Genomic DNA, 18,301 nt, shown 5'->3' with positions numbered 1-18,301 from the left:
GAGCAAGGGCCTGAACTATTTGTGGCTTTGTGCTGAGGGAGCAGAAGAGTGAGTCCTCCTGGTCTGGACAGCTCCAGATGAGCTTTGCCTCGTGGTGGCTTTTGTTAGCGATGCTCAAATCGAGCTCTGTGTTATGTGTCTACATTTTTAGCACCCTCAGATTTGCAGCTGTGCCCTGGGTGTTGGGTGAGGTGCTAGAGGCAGAGGATGAGCATTGATGGAGCCAACTGGGTCCATCCACAGCACGACAGCAGCAGGGAAGAGGGAGAAAAAAACTGGCTTGCCAGAATCCAGCACGGAGAGGTTGTTATTTTGTTCACTAGAGTGGGAGAAAGTCTGTACACAGCTGTATTTGTTCCCTTCTCTCTGCCTGGTGGGGATGTGCTGGTTGGGGCTCTGCCCCAGGACTGTTTCTCTGCTAAGGAGAAGGTTTGTCAGCTGGCAGGCTGCCCCTGGCCTTGCAGAGGTGTGCTGGCTGCAGCCTTGCTCCTTTGCAGGTGAGCTCTGCCTCATCAGGAGCCAGTGCCATGCCAAGAACATGCTTATGTGAGATTATTTACAGTTTGGTACCCAGCCCTGGGTGCCTAAAGGAGATCTCCTCTCTCTGCACTGTACTTTGCCTTTAAACACTCCTGGTTGGTAGTTGCTGGAAGTGTGAAAGCACCTTAGGTCAATTGGTGTTTCTGAACACCTTAATTAAGTGCTTTTTGCTTCTATTGAGCCCCTGCCCTTAAAAACCAGCCTTGAAACTGCAACATACAACCAACACCTTAAGGTTGCTTTATCATCTTAACTCTGCTTCCAGGTTCTTTCTTGCTGGAGCAATCACTTCTCCCTGTTCTTCCCTGCCTGCCACTGGGATCTCCTTGGGATCTCCCTGGCAGGGCTGCCCCACATCCCATCCCTGCTGGAACCTTTCTGCTCCCCCTTCCTGCCAGGCTGCCTGCAGAAACAAGATCAGGGGAGTGTTTTGAGACTTAACAGGGGCTGCTTTGTGCTCCTGGGTCTTTGGTGTGGGCAGCACCTTTGGGTTGTGTTTGGTACTATGGTGAGACCGGGATCCAGGGGAGATTTGTAGGGTTCCAGCTTCTGCGTGCCGTGGGTTGGACCCCATGGCAGTGCCACGATGCACAAGGCTGTCCCCAGCTCTCCTGCTGCCCTCCCTCTCCCTTCCTCTCTGCTGATCAGAGCACTTGCTGTGTTTTAGGCTGCAAGCACGGTGCATTGTGCATTTCCATAAAGGACGTGGCGTGGAAGGGAATTTTATTGTATATGCTGGCTGCGTGCTTCCTTTTAAACTATACCCCTGTCACCAGGCAGCTTTCTACAGGTTGGTTGCAGAGTGAACAGCTGAGAACCTGTGGGAAGACCCAAATGGCACTTAAATTATATTTGCTCTTTGATTTTGAAGACATTTAGTACCATTTAATAGAATCAGAATGCAATTTAACTCTGCCAAGTGGGGGAGGCCGCCTCGGGAGAAGTGACACTGCCATAGCTGGGGAAACAAAAAAATTCAAGTGAGCAAAACAGCAGGGTCGCATTTACTATCCGGGTAATTATTATTAAATAAAGAGCAGAGTGGGACCGTGTCTATCAGCCTCCCCGAGCACTCCAAGCGGCATTAACCACTTCAGTGCCGTGGGATGCTCTGGGTTAGGAGCACTCCGGGGACCCCCGAGGCGTGGCAGAGGCTGTTGAATTAACCCGGGAGCGTTTAAGTGGAGCCTGATTTTAGTGCTAATGGTCCCCTTAGCCCGGCTGGGCTCTCTCTCCCCCGAGCCGGCAGCAGCACTTCAGTGCCAATATTGTTTTTTTTCCACCAGGAGCCGGTTATTAAAAAAATAATGCAGGGAAAGGGACAGGAGCTGTGCTGTGCTGAGCACATCTTGGAGACAGCTCCACAGGGAAGTCTGGCTTTCCTGCCTCCCTGTCTGGCTGAAAGGATGATGAAGACTTCTTGTTTGAATTTCGGCTTTCTTTTTTATTCCCCCCGCTCCCCCCTTTATTTATTTTTCCCACCATTTTCTGGTGTTGTTTGTTTATTTGGTTGATTGGGTTTTTTTTTCCCATTGCCGTTGGGGGTTTTGCTTGCATTTTTGATTTTATTTTTAACCTTAAGCTGTCCATTTCAGCCGCCAGGATGCCTTAGCTTTGGCAGCACTAAGTTCTCTACAGTGAGGAGCAGTTAAGCCCGGCCTGGCTGCCTGGCACTGCTCTGCTTCATTTAAAGTTTTTTTTTTGGGCAGGTCTCCAATGCAGAGAGACAGCGCCGTGGGCGGCCGACTCCCAGCCGTTGTTCCCTGCCTGTTTAGAGGAGATAATGGCACTTCCCAGCCTCACCGGGGGTTTGCAGAGGACGAGTCTATTATAAAGATTGCGAGGTGCTAAAGATGCTTTGCTGATTGGGGTATACAAGTAGCTGAGGTACCTGGTTTAAGGGAAGCTTTGCAGTTGTGAAATCAGAAGATTGTCTTTTTTTATTGCCAGGCACCTGGAAATCAGATTGAGTTGTTAGAGTTTTATTATTTTTTTTGCCTGAAAAAAAAAATTACAGTAAACTGGGAGATAACTTATGTGTGGTGATGATACATCACATTCCTGAAGCATGTTTTGGCTGAAGCTTCTTACACAGCAGGGAAATGCTCCCAAATTGCAGATGTGGAAACTGAGACACTGAGGTTGGGGGTGATGGGGATCACCTTGACCAACAGGATTTGGAGAAGTCTTTATCCTGCCATCCATGGGGAGCAGCAGGTCAACAGATCCCAGGATGTGTTGGATGGCTGGGAGCTGTGGGGAGGAAAGGTCCCACTAAAATGGTCAGAAATCATTTCTGCTGTGTCCAAGCTTCCGAAATCCCAGCTCACAGCAGCTCTGGGTGCCAGTGGGGATGTGCAGGCAGAGGCTGCTGCTCCAAGATGAGTTTCCCCTGGAAAAGCTGGAGCCCTCATAGAGCTCTGTGACAGATGCAGCTCCTCATCCCTCCACTAGTATTAGGTGTGCATTTATGTCTGCATCTCTCAAACAGCTTGATATGTCCAATCCTCCTGGATAAAGGCAAAGGATTGAATTATTTCCAAAGGACAATATTTCATTTCCTATAAGTGCCTTAATCTCGTGAGTAAATATTACAGCTTTGTGCTATAATCCCTAAGCTGGTATATCTCTTCCCTTCACAGTTACCTTTTGTGTTGATTTACATTTAATATGTTGCCATTAAATCTCTTTCTCTCCCTGAGGCCTATTATAAGTGCAGTATTTATTCTGTTGAGTCTTTTTTAGTCACATTTCTATTGTATTCTAATGTGCTCACACAAAAGACTGCTGGGCACATTCCTGGGATATTTGCATCTTTTTCTTCCCTAATTTTGTCTGGGCTCCTGAAAACACGTGCTGGTTTGGCCCTGCACCCAAGGATTCCTCGTACAGATGAGATTCCTTCAGGAAATCTTCTCTGCTAACTCCTGGGCTTTCCTGGTCTGCCAGTCCTGCTCCCAGGAGGAGCCTCCTGCCTGGTAGAACTGAGCATCCTGATCTCTGGAAAAAATCCCTGTATCAGCCAGGGAGATCTCCATCTCATTTCATCCTTGGGCTCAGGCTTTGCATGAACCCACCTCATTCATTAGGCAGCTCAAGGAGAGGTTTTCTGGAATTTGCAGGCAGGAGGGGGTGGTTTGAGAGCTGGCTGGGGGTGTTTAAGGACAGGACAGAGCAGGGGGTGCAAAGACTGCAGTAAAGGTTTGGGACACAGTGGGTATTTTGGGCTCCTTGATATAATGATGGGTCTAAAACCCTCTCCTGGGATATCTGAGGGTCTCTGCAGCCAAATGCAGTTTAGGGGGGGAGGGGGGGGGTCACAAAAGTTTTCCTGAGCTGGGGAACCTCCCCTGGGTGGTGTTTTGGGGGTGGGTGAGGGATGGTGAGGGAGTGGAAACCCCTTCCCTCCCCCTGCTCTCAGCACCCACCCTCAGTGGGCACTGCTGACCTGCTCATTCCTTTATCCTGCCTGATTCTGGGGGGCTGTGCCTCTGCTTTCCAGGCTTTGGAGGGAGGTGTGGGAGACTGGGGGTCTGTGCTGCCTGGGTTGCTGATTTCTGTGTGCAAATCCTCATATTTTCCCGTGTCCCTGTTCTTTTTTCTGCTGTCCCCTCGATATAATAGCTGCACTGCTCTCTAAAGTGCCTGGATCTCTACAGATTAAGGGTGCTCAGCAGAAGCTATTATTATTGTGATGCTTTTATTGCATGGAGAGACTGAGACATTAAAGGACTCCTTCAGCTCAGGCTTTTAGAGGTAGAGAAGATTGGCCAGAGCAGATTTGGGTGCAAACATCCACCCCAAGAGACAACCTGAAGCAGCAAAGAGCTGAGCTCATCTGCCTGGGTTGGAGGAGAGGCTCATGCTCAGACTGCAGATTTCCACCAGCACTCTGAATGTCAGCTCTCCTCTGGAGCATCCTTGCCCACGGGAAGGAGGGATGAGCTTCCCTCACTCCCTGCCTTTGCAGAGGGTGCTGTTGAAAAGCAGGAGGTCCCACAGACTCTGTTCACAGGGCTCTAGGTAAAGCCTGTCCCACCTGGCTGGGAAAAAAAAATCATGCAATTATTGACTAATTGACTAAAACCTTTTAATCAGGTTAAAAGTGTGCTCAAGCCTGTGTGTCTCCTGTCACCTCACCACCATCACCTCTACTAGGGACAGGTCCTGTGGCAGAGCCACTGCCAGGTCCTTTCTGGGACCCTTATCATGGATTAAACATCCCAGAATAGCCAGCCTTTCCCTATGAGATTCAAGTCTTGGATTAAGATTCTGCAAGATGCAAAAGCAAAGGAGCGCACACAAATATCCAGGGGTAGTGACAAAATGGCTGCGTTTGAGCTGTGCCAATGAGGCGAACAGCAAAGGAAGGAAAAACAAATGTTGGCTGTTGAGGGACACGGGGAAACTATGCTTTTATCTCCTTCAAAATCACTCTGCTCTGTTTGGTTTTTAAATCTTCCTTCCACAGTGGAGTCATTCTGCTACTACGTGCAAAGCTACCAGGGGAGTTGGGGGAAGAGGGGAAAAAAAATTAATTGAATCCTTAGGTTTGAGTGATGGCTACTCTGAGAGCTTGTCAACCTGATGGTAAATCTTGGGGGTGTTAATTGCTTTGAAATCCCTTTCCTCTTGTCAGCAGTTCCCCACCTTCCCCACAGTCCCATCTCGCTTGTTTGCAGCCCACGGTGAGCTGCCCGTGCACAGCTCTGAGCATCCAGGGGAGGCTCGGGGTGAGAGGGAGGGATGCCTTCTCCTTATTCCCTTTCCAATGGCTCCTGTTTGCTGATAAGGTTAATTGATTTCTTTTGCTTTAATTAACGAAATTCAATTTCCGCTTAATGAGAAAGATTTTGGTGTGACACGTGTAAATGGCGAAGTGAGGAGTGCCAGGCGAGAGGGGAGGGAGGGAGCAGCCTGTGTGTGGGCAGGCAGCTCAGGGAGCTGGGGTTCCTCATCCTGGGCATCCTCCTGTGTCCCCAGAGTGAGGTGCAGCCCATTGCTGCATCCTCTGTGGGAGCCAGGAACATCAGCAAACATCCAATGCAGTTTGGTGCACCTTCGACCTTTCTAGGGAGAATTGACCCGGGGATAGAATCATGGGATGATTTGGGTAGGAAAGGACCTGAAAATTCATGTCATCCAACCCCTGCCATGCTCGGGGACACTGTCCCTCATCCTGGGCATCCTCCTGTGTCCCCAGAGTGAGGTGCAGCCCATTGCTGCATCCTCTGTGGGAGCCAGGAACATCAGCAAACATCCAATGCAGTTTGGTGCACCTCTGACCTTTTTAGATAGAATTGACCCTGGGATAGAATCATGGGATGGTTTGGGTTGGAAGGAACCTTAAAATTCATCAGCAAACATCCTCTTCAGTTTGCTGCACCTCTGACCTTTCTAGGGAGAATTGACCCTGGGATAGAAACATGGAATGGTTTGGGTTGGAGGGAGCTTAAAATTCATGTCATCCAACCCCTGCCATGCACAGGGACACCTTCCCATATCCCAGGTTGCTCCAAGCCCTGTCCAACCTTGGACACTTCCAGGTGTGGGGCAGCCACAGCCTCTCTGGGCATCTTGTGCCAGGACCTGCCCACCCTCATGGGAAGAGTTTCCTCCATATCTCTGACCCAGCCAGCAGCACACGGGCTCGTTTTGGGCCCTTGGCTCCCTTGTTTGTGCTGAAATTGGGATCAACATGAGAGGAGCGTGGGGGGGAAGGAGGATGGCAGAGAGAGAGAGTCACTTCTCATCAAGTTGATCAATCTTTCTGCTGTTGAAGCCTCTCAATGAGTTGAATGTGATTTTCTCTGCCTTACGCGCAAGGTGGAAGTCGATCGCTTTCAATTTTCAGCATGCAGAACTGGCACTCTGTCAAGCTCCTGCCTTGCATAACCATGATTGCTGCTGGCGAGGGCTCCCAGCACACCCAGAGCCGTGCTGGGAGCGGGGCTGGGTGTGGGCAGCACCCCCTGCCTGGGAGCTCCAGCCAGGCTGGTCCCTCTGTCCCTGTGCGGGGCAGGCTGCTGGCAAGAGGAGGGTGAAATCTCTGTGTGGGGCTGAGAAAATGCTGGGCTGCGCTGTGAGGGGACAGATGTGACAGCACAATGGACTTGATCAGCCCAGGGCTGCAAACCCAGAGCCCTGAGACTGTTAAGCTCTTTGCACATCAGCCAAGGGCTCTGCAGCTCCACAGGCAGGGAATGGGGTAGAACTGAGTGGCATTAACCTGTCTGGGAATGTGGAGAAGCTCTTGCTGCCTTACAAATTCCCATTTCCCACGAAGGAATCCCAAAGGAGGATGCAACAGGCGCTGGCAAGGAGTTTGGGACATTGTGTGGGGGCTGTTGTCAGCAGCCTGGGGTGTGAGCGTGGCCTCGGAGCCTCCTGCCTGCCACAGGGGCCAGAGGCTGCAGATAAGAGAAAGTGATTTCTGGTTTTAATTAACTGAGCTTTCATTTCAGGATAAACAAAGGCCGTGTTTGTGTGCTGACAGCTGGCTGTCCTTCTGGGTCAGATAAGAAGGCAACTTATTGCCTCCAAGCTCTGGGAGGGACCAGGAGAGCGTCCAAGGAGTGGGAAACGTGAACAAATGCCGGGTGAACCTACACGGGCAGCCGGGCTGGGCTATTGTGTGTGTTAAATAGGGATTCTTGTGCCCATTCATCCTCCTGCCCCTGGGTAGGAGCTGCTGTCCTGCCATTGTCCCAGCAAATCCCTAAACCAGTGGCAAGCGTGTTGTGGCAGGCGTCCAAGGTTTCCTCTGCAAAGCTGGAGTGCTCCCGGGGGCTTTGCTGGCTTTGGGAAGGATGGCTGCCCATCCCTGCACGAGCTCCCTGATTTCTGAGTCTTCTGGTGCCCTGAGGATGAAGCTGTCCCTGGGATGCGTTCCAGGGAGAGGAGGGAATTGCCCCGAGGCCAGGCACTGGTTTGCTTTGGCAGCCCCGGGCTTGGCTGGAGCAGAGGCTCCTTTGGGAGGGGTCAGGCAGCGCCAGGGTAAATGCCAGGCTCCCAGTTCAGTACCCCTGCGACGTGATTTAAGCATTCAAAGACCTGAGAAATGCCAGTATTCACAGCCTGGTGCCCTGACCAACACATTCTGGGAAGGTTGCAGTTTATTGCAGCCCTGAGACACGTGAACAGTCTCTGTTTTGGCCCGTGCATTCAAAGAATGAGTTGGAATTCTTCAGTTCTCCATCTCAAAGTTATTTATTGTATCTTATCTATAAAAATTTTTCTCCTGCCCTGCCAAGGTCTGTCCAGCAGGACAGTTCAGGCACACTCCCTGCCCCCAGGGCAGTGTCATCTCTTTATACTACAAACTATGTATAACATGCTTACAATTACTTTCCAATAGCCATCACCTATGTTAGACAGTGAGCTTCTACTCTAAACCAATCCCAAAGTGCCAACATCACAGCAGAAGGTGGAGGTAGAGAAGAAGAAGAAAGGCTGGACACGCCCAAGTCCATCCATCTTGTCCCCAAAACCCCTATTCTAAAAACCCCAAAATCTACTTTTTCACCTCATGATAATTTTATTATTACACTGCTTAAACTTCTGTGGCTTTCAGGTTGGTAATTTGCCCCATGGGTCATAATCAAACCCACAGACATTCTGGGCTGTGTGCCAGGGTCTCTGAGCCACCTGGCAGGGGTCCCAGCAACTCTGGACACCCAGAGGGATGCACTGAGTTCTGTCAACACATTCCATGGGGAGACCAGGGAATTTCCTGGGTGCTCCCAGGCACCTGGTGCTGCAGGGAGGGAGGAGCAATCAAAGCAGTGGAGGAGTGAGAATACCTCAGCCAATGATTCAGAGGTTCAGCCAACCTCCGTGGCACCTCTCCTCGATCTGGTGGGGACAGGGTGTTCCCAGCATGTGCTGCTGTTCCCCACTGCGTTCTGGCCGAGCAGGGGCTGGGGTGAGCTGGATTTTGGTGAGGGTGGGCACAGGGCACTGCGCCCTGGGGGTGCCATGTTGTCATCTTAATGCAGAAATTCCATAGCTTTGTGAAAAACGTTAATCACTTGTTTTTAAAATTTTAAAAGTTTAATAGTAATAAAATGGTTATAAAAATAGTAATACAATTAGAGTAATAATAAGTTGGACAATTAGGACAACATCAGACAATAGAAACAAAGAGTTACAGATGTCCAGGTACCTTTTCTGGGCAGCATAAGCCAGAAAAAGGGTGCATGTTAACAGAGGACTAACCCTTAAAAACAATAGCCTGTTGCATATTCGTACATCTCATACATGATGCATGAATTCCATTCAAACACAGGATTCTGTCTGGGCAGTGTCAGCTTCTTAATCCTAACGGCATCATCTGACTGAGCGACGCAGGAAGTTCATTTCTTATGATAATGGGGCAATAAATTCTCCTCCTCTGAAAGATTTAGGTTCCTGCTATCTTGGTGCAAGTCCTCTCTTTAGGAAAAAAGTATCCTACATAGCATATTCTATTTCAGCATTATATTATAACCTAAAACTATATTTAACACACTACTTAAGAGAATTAATACAGCATAGCTTTCTAACACAGCACATGTAATATTTATTTTAATATTTGTAAAAAGCCAATCATAAAATACACATTTTTCACACCTTCTTGGTGATTTCTCATGGGCAGCTCCTCACAGAACTGACTCCTTCTTCACAGCACAGCCAACAAACTCCAGTTCCCTTCTCACCCAGCTAACCCACCCTTCTACAGCACTCATCCTCACTGGACACAGCTGTGGCCTGTTAAGGCCAGGCCTGTTCCCAGTCTTTGGTGATTGGTACAGCTTCAGCTCCTCAGGGGTGAGATTCCCTTCTGCACCATCTTTATTTTCTTACATTCTATCCCCCCACAGTGCCACACCCATGTTTGGGTGTCTGTGAGCACTGCTGGTGGAGCCAAGCACCAGGACAGCACTTCTGGGTCTCTGGAGCTCTGCATGGCAGAAAGCAAACAGCTGGTTTGGCAGGGTCAGCAGATGTGCGGCACATCTGGGCAGGGGACAGGCAGCTGAGAGCCTCCTGCACTGCCTCGGAGCTCTGCAGATGAGTTCGGCTCTTGTCTGAGATGCTGAAAGGAAGATGGTGCTGGGTGTGTTCTCATTTAGAACATTTGCAGGAGCTCTTCTGGTAGGTCAAAGTTTTCCATTACCTTTGTGAAAAATCCCAAAGCAAAACCTGAGGTTTTCAGGCTGTGGCTCTTGCACATCATCTGTTCAAACCTAAAGTAGGAGTATGCTCATTTCTTAGCTAATTTTTTACTGAACTTTTTCCTTGTTCTTTTTCACTCGAGAGACAAAAGTAAAAAGAAACCTTAAATGACTTTATGGGATGTCGAGGGAAAAAGTTTGCTTTTCCTTTAATCTTCAGCAATACAAGTTGGCAGTTCCAGTCTTGGCACATTTTCTCTTTGTGCCTAATTTGAGGTGACCGCTCTAAGATCTGCTCTGGTTTCACATTCCCCAGCCTTGTGTTTCTGCACTTCCAAGCCTGTGTGATGGATCTTAAGGAGTCTACAGTGTACAGCCCTGTATCCATCTGTTGTCCTTACAAGTTAAACAGCCTGAAAAAAAAAATGGATTAGAGCCTCAGCTCCTATAATGAAGCAGCAATTTGTCTCCAGATCCTGATCCAGGTGTAGCAGAGCTAACGAGCCGGCTGGCCTTGAGCATCAGAGAATGTTAAATACATTTTTTTGGTGGAGAAAAAGCTGGAGTGAGGAGGAGAAAGCAGCATTGGGAAGAAGGAGGGAGGGAAGGACAGCAAAGGTGGGAGAAATTGGGAAATGGGATGCGGTTATCCCTGCTGAGCACTGGTCATGGAGCCAAGGTGGGTCTCTGGTCAGGTTGGATGTGCAGATTGTGCCTGGTGTCATCTCCAAGCTGTCTTTGAAGCAGTTGTTGATCATCCAGTGGTGCCAGAGGTTACTGGAAACCTGGAAGGGAGGGGAAAGTCCTGCAAAAGCCATCTGTCTGCTTTTCCTAGGAGAGGATGCCAGGGTTTGCGTGGGCTGAGCCGCTCAGCCTCTCTCACGGGGTGGGGATTCATGGGAGGGACCCCCAGCCCCTTCCTGCTGCTTGCCAGGATTATTAAGGCAGGTAAAAAATGCCGGCGAGGAAATGAGAGGAGAAGGTCTCGTTCCATTATGTGGGAGAAAATATTCCCCAATTAAGGAGAATGAGCTGAAAGTGGGATGTGGGGGGGAGAGGGAAGGGGGGAATTGTGCAGCTCCCAGCAGAAGCTGTCACCTTCAGTGGGGCTGCAAGAGGAGAGGATGAGGAGGATGGATGGAAGGATGGTTGGGTAATTTTTATATTTTTTTTTTTTTATGGTGAGGAAGGTTTGGTTCTGAAAGCAAGAGGAGAGGGAAGGGAGGCCAGGTTGATGGAGATCACGTTTCATTCAATTTGGAGAAAAGGAGAGGGAGAAAAGAAGATGAGCCTGAAATGAGGCTTAATTTTAATGAAGAAAAATTCTCTGCTAAGTAAGGAGAGTTGAAAGGGAGGGGAGAGGAGGGTTTGAAAATGATAGGAGCCTGACACGCTATTGTGGTGGAGAGATTTCCTTTTCTTCCTTTTCCCTTTGGTTGGGGAAAAAAAAAAGATAATAAGGACAGTGAAAGGTGGAGGAGAAAAGAGAGGAGAGATCTAATAAATGAGTTGCAACACCTGAGAAGAGGTGGCCTCACTGCTGGGGGAGGTGACTCGGGGCTCTGCTCAGCACTCATGGATGCAGATGGCTTTTTTCCCTGCCTTACCCCCCATGGTGTGCCAGGCCTGCAGGGGCAAGGCAGGGCTCAGCCTTTTAATTGATTTTTAACTCAGAAATTACTCCTTAAATGGGTACCAGAGAGGCTTGAAGCACCCCAGGGGCCACCTGATGGATGGGGCCACAAAGAATGATGAACCTGAGCCCTCTTCTGCTGCTTTGGGTGTTGTGTCTCTCCTGGGGCAGGATCTGGGGACTCGCTGCCAGCACCATGGTGGGAGGGACAGATCCAGCCCTGGGCACTCATGGATTGTGGCTGGCACAGTAAATCAAATCCCTTCCTGGCACCCAGGATGGATTTCTGAGCCCTTGGGACTTCACTGCACTTAGGATGTGCATCCCTGCTCATTCCCAGCTACTGATTTCCATTAGAAGTTGTTAAAAATACATGAATGGTGTCATTTGCATCATTTTCTTTGCCATCTAATTGCGGCACCTTGCACACAACTGAGGCTCAGCCACCACTGAGGGGAGGTTCAAGAGGGGACTGGTGCCAGCTGCTGCCTCAGTGGGGTGCTTGGCAGTGCTGACCCAGTGAAAATCCCTTTTGCAGAGCAATTTTCTTGCTCTGGGTGCTGCTTTGGATGCCCCAGGAACCTCTGGGGTGGCACAAGCCCTTCAGATACGCTGGAAATATTTGGCTGAGCGTTTCCTGCTGTTGTCATTCTGGCTGCCCTTGGTTTGGTGGGAATTACTGGGTATTTCATCGATTCTTTTTCCATCTGTTTCCCGGATTTCTGCTCATTCCCCAGATCTCCTGTCTGGCTCGTAGCTGGTGGGTACACAGGCTGAGAGCACCCAGGGAACTGCAGTTAAAAGCTCATCTCATCTTCTGCACGACTCACATTGCACAACTCGCTTGGTTTAAGGCTTATTAAAAGAACAACACATCCTCTGGGGACAAAGAAATCCATCTTGCTTCCAAATGCTTTTGTGGGGACAAATCCAAATGCTTGGCAATAGCAGGCCCGGGTGAAGCTCGCATTCACTCATTTATTTCTTGCTCAGGTGACTTTGGCTTCATGCAGACTTCTTGTTCTTGATGAATAACACTTAGGTTCTTAAAGCAGTGTTTGTGTAAAGCTGCTGAAGAAATAGGAAGCAAATTGCCTGCAATTGCTGGATCCTAATCAACAAGCAAACAAGAGAATTGCTCCCTCCCCTGTCCAAGCTGTCACCCTTCCTCTCCATGGAAGTGTTTGATGGTGCTCCTGAAAGCAGTGAAATGGTGACAATTCCATTTCCTGTACTCCATCATTTTCCCCCTTGCCAAGGCAAAGCTGAGTGGGGAGTGCCAGCCTATTCTGGAGCAATCTCTGAGGGATGTGGGGAGGCTGGGACAGTCTGGAAATCTCTGGTTCTGTTCTGGGGAAGTGTTCCCTTCCCTCTGATGGGGCCTGAAAAAGCGTTAGGAGAGTAACTGATCCATGGCTTCCGGGAGGCAGCTCTGAAATGGGCTCTGTAATCTTAGACTTTGGACCTTTTTTCTCCATAATCCAAGGCTTAGATCCTTGATTTGGTGTGTTTGAGTCCCTCCTGCTCCCCTCGTCCCCCCAAATCCCTTCCCTTTGAAATAACACCTGCTCATATACTTGTGTCTGTCATGGGGAGGCAGAAAGATCTTCTCATCACAAGGAAACGTGGTTTGCTTCAATCCCCCCCACTGCCACACATCCTCTTCCCAAAATACTGCATAATGTCAGACTAAATCCTTATCAGAAATTTTAATGAGCAAAATAAAACCTGAAATCTGTGTGATTAAAATCAAATCTTCCCTCTTCTGCTCTGCTGGAGCTGGCTGCCAAAACAGAGGCACAAGGCTGACAATGGGAGGCCCCTCGTATTTAATTACCTCCGGCTTCATCGGCGCTTTAGAGACGTCCTCTGGTCCCTGCTGGGGCCCTGGAGAACCTCAAAGAACAAACAGAGGGTGGTTAAGGTGGTATCCACTCAAATGTGCCCAGAGAAGCCGTGGCTGCCCCATCCCTGGAATTGTTCCTTCCAGTGTCCCTGGAACAAGATGATCTTTAAGGTCCCTCCCAGCCAAAGCCATGCTGGGATTCTGTGTTTGGTTGCTGGTCTGTGCTGTTGGAAATGATCCAGTTCTGGCTCCCAGGAGAGTCTGGTATCTCCAGAGATCTCAGGGGACAAAAGTTGTCCAGTATTGATCCCGGGTGTTGCTTTTTCCTTCCCCTGGTGATGGTCTTAATATTTATGGAGGAGTTTTCCATGGGTGGTGGCTGCTCCTGGCTGCCCTGAGGACACTCCATCTGTCCACTCACCTCTCTGCCAAATTCCTTTTGACTTCCTCTGTCAGCCCTGCATCACCTGTGCTGCTCAGTGCCCAGCTGTCCTTTCCTACCTCCTAGAGATCCCTTTTTCCTGCTTTGTCTGCCTTTGAAGTCACATCACAGTTCTTTATAGCTGCTGTTAGGCACACCATGCTGCCAAATACCATCACCCAAGGGACCTCCCTTCAGAGCCAAGGTGGGGCTCACCAAAGGGAGGAGAAAAGGTGAATCCTGATGGCTCCTGCTCTTGCCCACCTGTTTAGTGCTGTTCCAGCTCCACATCTTCGTTCTGTGCATGAAAAATCACCTTTCAGCCCCTTTTTTTAAAAAATACAATGTCTGTAGTGCCTTTCAGCCTCCCTGGGCGCTCCTTGCAGCTGACTTCCAGTCAGAGGTCCATGCAGTGCTGCAGTGAATTAATTGACTTCCTTCTCTGTTTCTTTCATTCCTGGATTAATTCCTTGAGTACCTCTCAAAATCACCATCCGACTTTCCCAAAGTCTCTTGAATTATGTCTTCACCCGTATCCTCTGTCGTTTGTCTCCTTCCAAGAGGCTGTTTCATTTCATTTGTCCTTCGAAGGAAGCAGGAGCATATTTCATGAGCCGGAGAATTGAATCAAATAGAAGAGAGCAGAGAGCACTCACCTGAGCTCAGACCTTTCCCCACCAGAAAGAGAAAGAGATAATTAAGAGATACTCAGGAGGTGCAGCCAGCCCGTGTTTCTGGCAGGAATCCTGACTGGGTATCTCTGTCTGCTTCGCCCAGAACGCAGGATGCTTAAATTATCATAATTTAATGGCAATAATATGAGTATCCAGATAGGAATAACTAGAGCAGTGAAAATTCTGGAGAGCGAACGGGAGAACTTTGGTCGCAATGACCTTGTCTTAAAACCTGATAAGCCATGGTGACTTGAGCTGGAGAGACAGTAATGAGGGGAATATATGCAGATGGCCAGTGTCCTCCTCAGCTCCTGTGACATTGTTCCCAAGCAGGTGGACAGAGCTGCTGTCGTGACTTGTCTCAGTCAGCTGGCTCTGAAACGCCGCCGTGACAGTGGGACATCGGCTCCTCGGCGCTCCTCCCCTTTCTCTTTCTTTTTTTGGTGTGGTTTGAAAGGCAGGAGTAATTATGCCAAGATTAGAGTGTTAATCATCATTTGCAAATGGGGGAGTTGTTCTGAGGAAGCAATAATATGTTGAGGGGAAGTATGGATTGACTGACTTTGAGCCTGAGAGGAGCCATGCAACTGCCATCCTTCAAGCATACGTCTCCTTGACCTCGTGAATGTGCTGTGCAGCGCTGGGTCAGAAATCTGCAAAACTCATTCGAGAAATCCTGTTTTGATTAATGTCAGCCTGGCCAGACATTCCCCCCTCCTCCATAACCAGCCATGCAGTTTGCTGAACGTGCTGGGGGAAAAGCACTCAGCAACTGGTTTGTGGCACAGGTTGTTGTGCTGTGCTGCACTTGATGCTCTCCAAGATGTATCCTAGGGAAGCTGGGCTGGAATAAAGCAGCTCCTCTCAGAAAATCATCATGAAACTGGGTAGGAGTGCACAGCTCCATGCCTGCAGTCCTCTTGGCTTTGTGGGTTTTTGCAGAAAGCATTTTTTAATGAAAAAAGAGCAGAAAAAAAGATGTCTTATTGACATTTATTGTCTATTTGCCCGCTTCCACAAGTTAAAGCTCTCTGGGACTGGAAATGCAGATGCTCCCTGGAGGACCAGCATCTCCTTCCTCCTAATTTCATTTCACTTGACAATAATAAGATATAAACCCACAATTAAATCCATATTAATAGATACAGCTCCACAAAGTCATGGGGGCTGTTGAATTAAGGTCCAGCCCTGGCTGGTCCTGAGTGCCTTTCCCTTCTGCTCAGCTGCACTGGGAGCTCAAGAGTTTGCAGGCTCTCACGTGAGATCCTCAGCATCTTGCAGAGTTGTGGCTTTTAATTTTGCAGATCATCAAAGGCAAACCAATCCATCAATTATCAACGCTCCAGCTTGATGCTGAGTAAATGAGAGTATTATGGTGTATCAATTAGCAGCATTGGATGCTCTGAAATGATAACAGAGGAGCTTTCCAGACATGCCTGGCATCCCAGGCTGCAAATTGAGGGAGAAGGTGCCAGGATGTGGCAAAAATTGGTGGGATTTTGGCTGTTGGGGAAGGATGCTGGACTCGGGAGCTGGACTTGAGGGGAAAAAAGAAAGGGATGCTCCTGGGTGGGTCGAAATCCCATCTCCTGTTCAAGGGTTGTAGCTCTTGTGTGTGGTAGGTGGTTGTAGTGGTTGACTGCTGAGAATCTAGTTGTACTTGGAATGCAGAGAGATTTGGGATGTATGGGCATTTTTTAAGGTATTTAGTTCTCTAATTCCAGATCAGTAGAAAATCCAGCTAAAGGAGCAGCGCTCCTGACCTCATGCTCTGCAGTCTGTGCCCTCTTCTCCCTTCTTTTCCTCCATGTTCAGGGTGTGACATGAACAGGCTTATTGTAAATGTTCCTCTGGATTGTCCACAGCTGCAGAAGCCACCGCTAATTCCTCAGCATCCGTTGGGGAGTGTGTGTATGGCACAACAATGAATCCTGGTCCCTACACAATTCTCAGTGGTGGTTTGTCTTGCATCGCTCAAATTCATCACCACCAGGCTCTCATTATATGTTCAGATTGATGCACTTGTATACTCCTTTTATTTATTTATTATTTTGTATTCAGCACATTAAGTAGAGCTCAGTGAATAACACATTTTTCTGCTCATTTGCTGGATGATAAAATTCCTTTAAAAAAAAAAAAAGGAGGGGTGAAAAGCTCAGCCCCACTCCCTGCAAACACCACTGTTTTGTTTAGATTTCATTTATTTAAATATATTCCCAAAGGGTTTGAATAAAACAGAAGGAAACCCTGTGATGGGCCTTTGAACCGAATGCTCTGCATGTTTTTGTGTTCCAGCATCTTTTGAAGTTGTTCAATTCTTCCCTTTCTGAAACAATCCAGTGGGTTCAACCCAAGAATTGTTTGGGGTCACCAGACTTTTGGTTTTGAGAGAAATATTTTTGATAGTTTAAGTTTCTCTTCCTCCTAGTTAATAAAATGAGTCTTGCAGCCTTTCATGATGTGAGGATGGAAGGATTTTGCCATTTTAGGTTTGCGTTGCTGCTGCAAGAAAATGGAATGGAATGGAACCAAAGTTCATAGGGAAGGGTCTGGTGATCCTATGAGGAGGAGATGAGGGAAGTGGGAGGGCTCAGCCTGGAGCAAAGGAGGCTCAGGGGGCCCTTGTGGCTCTGCACAGCTCCTGCCAGGAGGGCACAGCCGGGGGATCAGGCTCTGCTCCAGGGAACAGGGACAGGAGCAGAGGGAACGGCCTCAGGCTGGGCCAGGGCAGGGTCCAGATGGACACCAGGAGGGATTTCCCCATGGAAAGGGATTGGAAGGGGCTCCCCAGGGAGGTTTGGAGTGCCCATCCCTGGAGGTGTCCAAGGAATGGCTGGATGTGACACTCAGTGCTCTGGGCTGGGGACAAGGTAGGGGTGGGGCACAGATTGAACCTGATGGTCTTGCAGGGCTTTTCCAATGATTCCAAGAGTGATGATGCAGATATTAATGTAGCAGCTGATGTCTTAATTCCTCAGATACATTTTGCAAACAGTCCCCCCTTGAATTCCTCTGACCAGTGGCTTCCAACATCTCCGTTTCCATGGGGAAACAGAGTCACAGTGGCCGAGCTGCCCAGCCTCAGACCATGACTTGCTGGGAGATAAGGTTGCTTTGGTTTGCATCCAGCTGTTTGCAGCTGGCCAGCTGTGTGTGAGGTGGGGGGGACATGTGCTGGAGTCAGCCTAGGAGGATGTTTTGGGCCATTTATGGTGACCTGTGCTGGGGTGGCAGGAGCTGATGCTCTCTCCTGCGTGTCCAAAGGCAGCTGGCAGCATGTTCCAACCCTGCTGCCTTGTGCCTAATATGTGCAATAGCCTTAAATATTCCTGGCCTGTGATATTTTTAAGGAGTATTCATCTAGCACTTCTCTTAACAGCTACAGCAGTGCACCTGAGGGATTAGAGCTGATCTTTGTCACAAGTGTTTAGTGCTTGATACACATGTTTATTATATATTTCAACTAAATTGGAGTCAATAAACCCTCTGCATAAATATAATGTCTCTGAACAAAACACACATCCCCTCCCCAAATAGGCTATTTGCTATGCAGGAGCTCTAAAGGGTTGTAGGGATGTCTGATTCTTACTTCTGTTGTAATTGGCATTAAAATATAATACCTTTCCTTCAAAGACAGGCTCCCATACTGTGAAAATGCCTTTTCTGTCCAGGCAGGGGCCAAATAATAGCAAATTATAAGCATGGAAAATATTTAGGAAAAAAAAAAAGAAAAAGAGAAAGAGGAAAGAGGACTCTGAATTATCAGAGCTGATCCATAGCTTGCAGTCTCGTACAATTTGTCTTTTGAATACACCATACGAACCAGCTATGAATAAAATCAGTCAATTTAACCCAAAATCAATGTTCTTTCGTAGAAGTGCTTAAAATCTAAGTGGAAGGGAAAGCTTTGAAGCTGCCTATCCCTTGGTAAACGCCGCACTTACTCCCCGTTTGATTTTAGCAGAAAATCCTTCTGTCTCCCAGGGCTCAGCGCAGCACCTTCATTAGAAAATCTGATGAGTAATTAGCAAA

General features: G+C 48.6%; 1 protein-coding gene across 2 annotated transcripts in view; it reads left to right on the top strand.

Moving 5' to 3' along the window:
• Positions 1 to 18,301, top strand: part of LOC129129590 (opioid-binding protein/cell adhesion molecule homolog) — a 311,003-nt gene that overhangs the window by 47,607 nt on the left and 245,095 nt on the right. The window lies entirely within an intron of this gene.

Source organism: Agelaius phoeniceus, chromosome 23, assembly GCF_051311805.1.
Source record: "Agelaius phoeniceus isolate bAgePho1 chromosome 23, bAgePho1.hap1, whole genome shotgun sequence".
Taxonomy (NCBI): Eukaryota; Metazoa; Chordata; class Aves; order Passeriformes; family Icteridae; genus Agelaius; species Agelaius phoeniceus.
This window is presented reverse-complemented; position numbering and strand designations above follow the sequence as displayed.